Source organism: Triturus cristatus, chromosome 11 (genome assembly GCF_964204655.1).
Source record: "Triturus cristatus chromosome 11, aTriCri1.1, whole genome shotgun sequence".
NCBI classification, from domain to species: domain Eukaryota; kingdom Metazoa; phylum Chordata; class Amphibia; order Caudata; family Salamandridae; genus Triturus; species Triturus cristatus.
The window spans coordinates 999,824,238-999,830,346 of NC_140594.1; the positions used below are offsets into that span (position 1 = coordinate 999,824,238).

The 6,109-nt window shown below is 49.8% G+C and overlaps 1 protein-coding gene across 7 annotated transcripts in view; it reads right to left on the bottom strand.

The window, feature by feature from the left end:
* The window catches only part of GPR160 (G protein-coupled receptor 160), a 210,156-nt gene extending 204,293 nt beyond the window's left edge, over positions 1 to 5,863 (bottom strand). For 3 of the 7 annotated variants that reach the window (XM_085635128.1, XM_085635126.1, XM_085635127.1), the window contains exon 1: positions 5,337 to 5,594. The gene's annotated coding sequence lies outside the window, so the exon portion shown is untranslated. Of the gene's footprint in view, positions 1 to 5,336; positions 5,595 to 5,728 lie in introns of those variants that run through there. The other 4 variants (XM_085635120.1, XM_085635118.1, XM_085635119.1 and 1 more) reach the window with 2 other exon arrangements.
* Positions 5,864 to 6,109: the final 246 nt, after the last annotated feature.

Below are 6,109 nucleotides of genomic sequence, written 5' to 3' on the forward strand. Positions count from 1 at the left end.
GCAGTCCCTACAAAAGAAGTACTCCTGGCAACTACACTTCTCCTGCAGTGCGCCTCTTCACTTTAAAAGGAATCACAGGTAAAAGCATGGGATTACGTAAATACAGGCAGACCCCCTAGCAGGAAGGGCTAGCAACATAACTCCATTTAGCTTAACATCACCTTACACATATACTTCACTTTACACATGTGACTTTCAGTCCACCTAAAAAGAAATAACCAATAGTAAATGCATTTTGGTGCAATTACACCACTTCACCTCCAGGGGATGCCCTCCTCCAGACATCCCCCAACTCAGCCCTTCACTCCATGATGCACTTCATAGTACACCCTCAGCTGTAGAACATAAGTTCCAGCCTAGAAGGTGTTACAGGCTGGCTGAGCCCTTGAGGGGTTATTCTTTCAGATGCCCCGTGAAACTTATGGGTGGACTGTTCTTCTTTATGCTGGTGGAGGCTGCGGTGCTCCTGCAGCCCCCCTGCACCCCTTTTCACACATGAGGGTGGCCCCTCCACTGGGAGCCACCAGGCACCAACATGGCAGATTTCTTTGTGCTGGAGGGGGAAAAGACTGGGCCTCTCCAGCAGCTCCCCCAGCACCTTTTCACAAGTGAGGGTGACCCCCCCCCCCTCCTCTGGGGGCCACAAAGCACCAAAACGGCAGATTTCCAAATGCCTGGCGAGGCATTATGAGGCGCTTCTTGCTCCTCTTTACCAGTTCCAGCCACCGTGAACACTCTCCTCTGCCCTCTGGGTCTCCAAGAGGGTAGATTCAGCAGTGTGCTGTCTTCACTGGCTTCCTGCGCCAGCCTTTCGCCAGGCTCTCCTTCTGGGACCCTATTCTCCCTGCGCAGAGGCCCCTGCTTCTGTGCACCAGTCCTGGGCTCTTCTTCTGGTGCTGATAGGGTCCTGGGGGCAGTCAGGGGTCTCTCCTTCTAACTGCCCATTGCGCCAGGCTCCAGCACCTTCAGCCTCAGCCGAGCACACACCCCAGAGAGAGCTTCTCTTCCTGTGCAAGCACTTTTTAAAAGTTGAGTAGGGGGCTGGCAGGAAGTCCCTGTTGGTCCAATCAAACAGCGACACATCACTTTCCTGCCCCGGCTCCCTCCTCCTTGTCCAGCCTCTGGGTTTGTTCAAAATGGCATTGTCCAGTATCTCTGGCCACATGGCCTCTGAAGTCCAACTCCTTCCCTCCTTGGTGCAGCCTGGTGCCTGGCACCCAGCGACAGCAGTTGATGGATTGGCCTGCAGCCCCTCCCATCTTCCCTTCGTGGAGAGGAGGCCCTAGCTTGTGGAAGAAAGGTTATCAATCCATCCAGCTGAGGTCAGCCCTCAGCCTGGGTCTGGTCATGGCTGGCTCAGCGGAACATGACAGTTCTGGATGACCCAAAAGCAGTACAAATATGACTTTGGACTCTGCAGAATACTTCTTTTCACATTTGCTACATTGGACTAAAGTGCGTGTCTGGAATCTTTAGGCCTAATTGAAGTTACACTAGCCCCTGGCTCCACATTCCCATAGGGGAATAAGGAAGTGAAAACACAGTAAAACACACTGACTTTCCCTGGCCTGTTTCTTCCATCCTGAGTTAACTGTGGATGAGTCCCAACCTATGAGGCTCCCCCACAGTAAAAGCTCAACAATTAGGTGCTCAAAAAGCAAAAAATCCGGGCGGCCCATAGTGTCAGAACCACCTTCTAACAGATATACACAATTCAAGTATTATTTTTTTACTACCTTCGCTAAAACTGTTCCTACCAAGACATTTAAAGCAATGAGGATGACTTTGCTGCAAAATACCCTGGTTTCATATTTCCCCGACAGGCCACTGTCTCTTGCGATTGTTTGGAGGCCCGTGTCGTCATGAGCTGTGGGGCGTCACTGCCACCATTATGATGTACTTTTGAGTTGAGCGTGTAGTAACCTAGCAACCGCCAGCACAGGCGTATCTGTGACAGGCGAAGCCCCCGGACAGGAGCGGAGAAACCTGGTAAGAAACAGGGGGTGGGTGTTTCGTTTCATGCCTCTTTTCAAAGCCTGTCTTTTGTTGAGATAAGTGATGTTTCTGCGAGTTGCTGGGATTGTTTCTTCGGGCCCATGCTCCGGGTTGATGAGTTTAATTTTGGTTTCTTGCGTCGCCGGCTTCGGTGCTTAGCTAGGGTCTCTTCTAGACCCAGAGGAGCTAAAAAATACAAGCATTAGCCACGAAAGTCATCACGATCACGATCGCTGTGAAAGCAAAAGTGATCGCGATGATGCGCTAAAACACGCAAGGGATGCAAGCTGTAGCCGGCGGTAGCATTTTTTGAAGCCCTCACTTACTAAAGTCTCTCCGTGCAGCGCATGCGCGCTGACTCAGCGAGACCTAACAATTATATTGTATGTACTCAGTTTACTGTATTCAAAGAATAGTGCAGAGTTGACTTTTTATTTAGGGTTTGAAGTTGTAACTTTGTGATTTCTGCATTTCTCAGCGGTGACATTTCAGACCACTAACTTATCCCGTTGGTTTACTTAACCCGTTCCCTGCTCATGACGGAACCACTCCGTCATGAGCCACAGGCGCCGTGTGCTCATGACGGAGTGGTTCCGTCATGCTGCGGCCGTTGGCGGCCGCTCCGCCCACGCGGCACCGATTCCCCGCCTGTGCAGGCGATCAATGCAAGTGGGCGGAGTCGTGACGGAACCACTCCGTCATGAGCACAGCGCGCCCGTGCCTCATGACGGAGTGGTTCCGTCACGAGCATGGCAGCGCCGCGCTGACCCCGAACCCCCCCAGCGCCGCGGCGGAATTCGTGCCGCGGCGAAGGGGTTAAAAACAAAAAAAGAAAATACAAAAGTCAATAAAAACTCTGCACTATTAACAATTTGAGAAATCAATACATAAAAAAGGAATTTGGAGAGAGATTAGATTAAAACACTTGTAGAGCACATGGCTGCCTCAGCAGAGAGGTGTACCAGCGCTGAAGCAGGACTACAGAGACTGAGAGAGACCCTTGGACTCCAAGTACACAATGCAATACTTAGATAAAAGACTTTCAAATCTCTTGCTTACTCCATACACAAGAGAAAACCTAACACACAGAAGAGAAATGTCACCAGCGCACTCTCTGTTAAGAGAAGTGCCTTACAATGGACACATTGAAATATTCAGTGTGCCTTCCAAACAGAGCGCAGTGATTTTATACAGGCGCGCCAGTATCCCCCACAGTGCTCACACAGACAAAGCAATAAACGCAAACCAGCTCATTTATCAAAATGTCTCCTCTCAGGCTCATAGGAGTACCTTTATTGCAGCCTTAATTCAGTATATTAAAAATAACTTCCACTCTGCAGATCTGAAGAGATGTCTTCACAGATATCTATTGTACTCTGCGTTTCGTGGCCGCTTGTACCTAAACTGAGTAGGTTTATGCCATATTGGTGAAAAAAATGACACCAAATAAAATGGGTTATTTGGAACATGTGTACTAAAAAAATCAAAATGGAATGCACACATTCATTAGTAAAGTGCAAAAGTACTCTAACCACTCACAATAACGGACCTGAGAAAACACGTCACAGATTCTAATCTACGATCACTTTGTATAAGAAAACTACTGGGGCCGTACTCACACGGCCTAGCTATTGTGATTTCATCTCACTGCACAGACTAAACCCATTTTCTCCCTGGTCAAAGATAAACACTTATTTCTAACTGCTTGAAGATAAAAAACCAGCATAAACCATATGGCCCAAGTAGAATATGGGCAATTGTTGGGGGACGGGAAGTGTGACCCACTAAAGGCTTTTCCTCACGAGTTGCGACCTCCTACCCATGCTCTGCAACGGTAATACATGGTATAAAGAATCCCTTGCCGTGCATTATAAGGATATTGCAAGTCACTGAGGCGTTGCTTGGCCACATGGATGAAAGTGGTCAGAGGCAGATGTCTTTTATAATGTTATAGAACTCAGAGTGGACTTGAAATATCCTTATAATAAACCGCAGGAGGTACTTTATTCCTTATAGTACGAGCTAACACCATCAACCTTCCCACAAACCACTTAAATCCTTGGTGCATTGCTCTTTCATATAGAAGGTAGCGTGTCTGTAAACACAAAGAAGGACAGAAGAATCTCTAGTGCAAAATTAAACATACCCAAGAAAAGCAGCGAGATATTTGCGGCAAAACGGTATTCGAACCAGTTTAAAACAAGCCCGATTTAAATAACGCTATAGCTCGGACTGTGTAGAAACATGCAGAAAGTTTTTATATTTTCTACAATTACCGATCACGTGAAGAAAATAAATGTGTTGCCATAAATATCTCCTTTCTGCTTATCACTGTTCATCTAGTATAATAGAGCAGAAGAATGAAAAGCCATGTTTCGTTTATTTAAACTGCAGCTGTAATAATGCTCCGTGCCTTTCACTCTGGCTGCCGATTGTGGCAGAGAGCATTCGGATGCCAAAACTCAGCTGTAGTAAGGTATTCTGGTTGAGACGCCAGCTCGTTTCTTTATTACAGGTAACTAGCTAGTTAGTTACAAGTTGCCTTGAACATGGAAATTAAAGTTTGGATTTATATAGGGACTGCAAGGCCCCATGTATTATACACAGCATGTTACACATCCATGCATATAAAGTACCCCGTATACATTAACAATGTGTGTGTGGGCGTGTATAAGGCTCAAATACATTCAAATCCCTTTACTGTACCTGGTACAAAGAAATCAAAACATACCCTGGCTGGTATACCAGATACATAAAAAAATCGATATATTTCGAAATCAAAAAAACACACAACACGTAACAAACAGGGAGGTTCGAATGAACGCAGTAAAAGCTCTTGGTTGCAGCCAGATGCAAAAAGCAATGCGTGCATACCAGACACTGCTTCAACTGCACAGTTTCAAGGGGGGGGGGGGACAGATTATCCTCACGAGATCTGAAGACGCCCTGCAGTCAGTTCACCTTGACAACTGTTTAAAGGTAATACTCGCAAGTCATAGCAGGGCGGACCCTGGTTTTACGCTTACTACCCTTTTAAAAAGTGGGGTCTGAGAGATATCGGCGCTCCACATGACCGTAAGCAGGTGAGGCGTGTATGAAGGGACGCATGGATGCCACATAACCGAACACGGGAAGCCATGGCCGTCTAGGCCTGTGCACCGAAGCTCTGTTGTGCACCTGGTCAGCGTGGTGTGAACAAACATGCATTTACCACTGCTTGCTTACATGGTTTATTCGCCGAGGCTCCCCGTGTTGCACAGATGACGTTCACTTTAACTGTGATTTAGGAGAGATTCGCGTCTGAGGCTACCTAGCCGGCTATCGAATATGTAAATAAATACCTGTGTGAGATCGATGGAAGCCCCCTTCCGCCCCGGCGGCTTCACCTGCGTCTGCCCGGCACCCGGAGCTGCATGCGGGGCACGACGATGCCGACGGAGCGGCTGGACCGGTTTGTGCGAGTCTGTGAGCACAAACATCTGACCTGAGCTGGCGACCGCACCCACCTCACCTGGGGGAGGGAACCCTGCCCGACCTGAGCCGCCTCCCTCAGTGAGAGCAGCACCACACCCGAAGTCCTGCCGTGCACGGCCCCACCCTACTGGGGGAAGGAAGCCTGCCCGGCCTGAACCCCCTCCCGAAGTCCTGCAGTGCACACCTGTGAGCACCTCTTGGTTGGGAGGGGGGAGCAGAGCCTGACCCTGCACCACACTTAGCAACACCCACGCCTCACCTTGGGAGGGGAGGCTGCCCGGCCTGAACCGCCAGTCCGCCTCCCTGAGGTCCTGCAGCGCACGCTTGTGAGCACCTCACAGGCGGGGGGAGCCAGCCCTTGCACGGCCCCACCCTACTGGGGGGAGGAAGCCTGCCGGCCTGAGCCCCCTCCCGCAGTGTGAGAGCAGCACCCGAAGACCTGCAGCGCACACTTGTGAGCACCTCACAGGTGGGGGGAGCCAGCCCCTGAGCCGCCTCCCTCACTGTGAGCAGCACCACACCTGAGGTCCTACAGCGCACACTTGTGAGCATCTCACAGGCAGGCCCAGCTGCTAGCGACACTCACAGCTCACCTGGGGAGGGAAGCCTGCCCGGCCCGAGTCACCTCCATCAGTGTAAG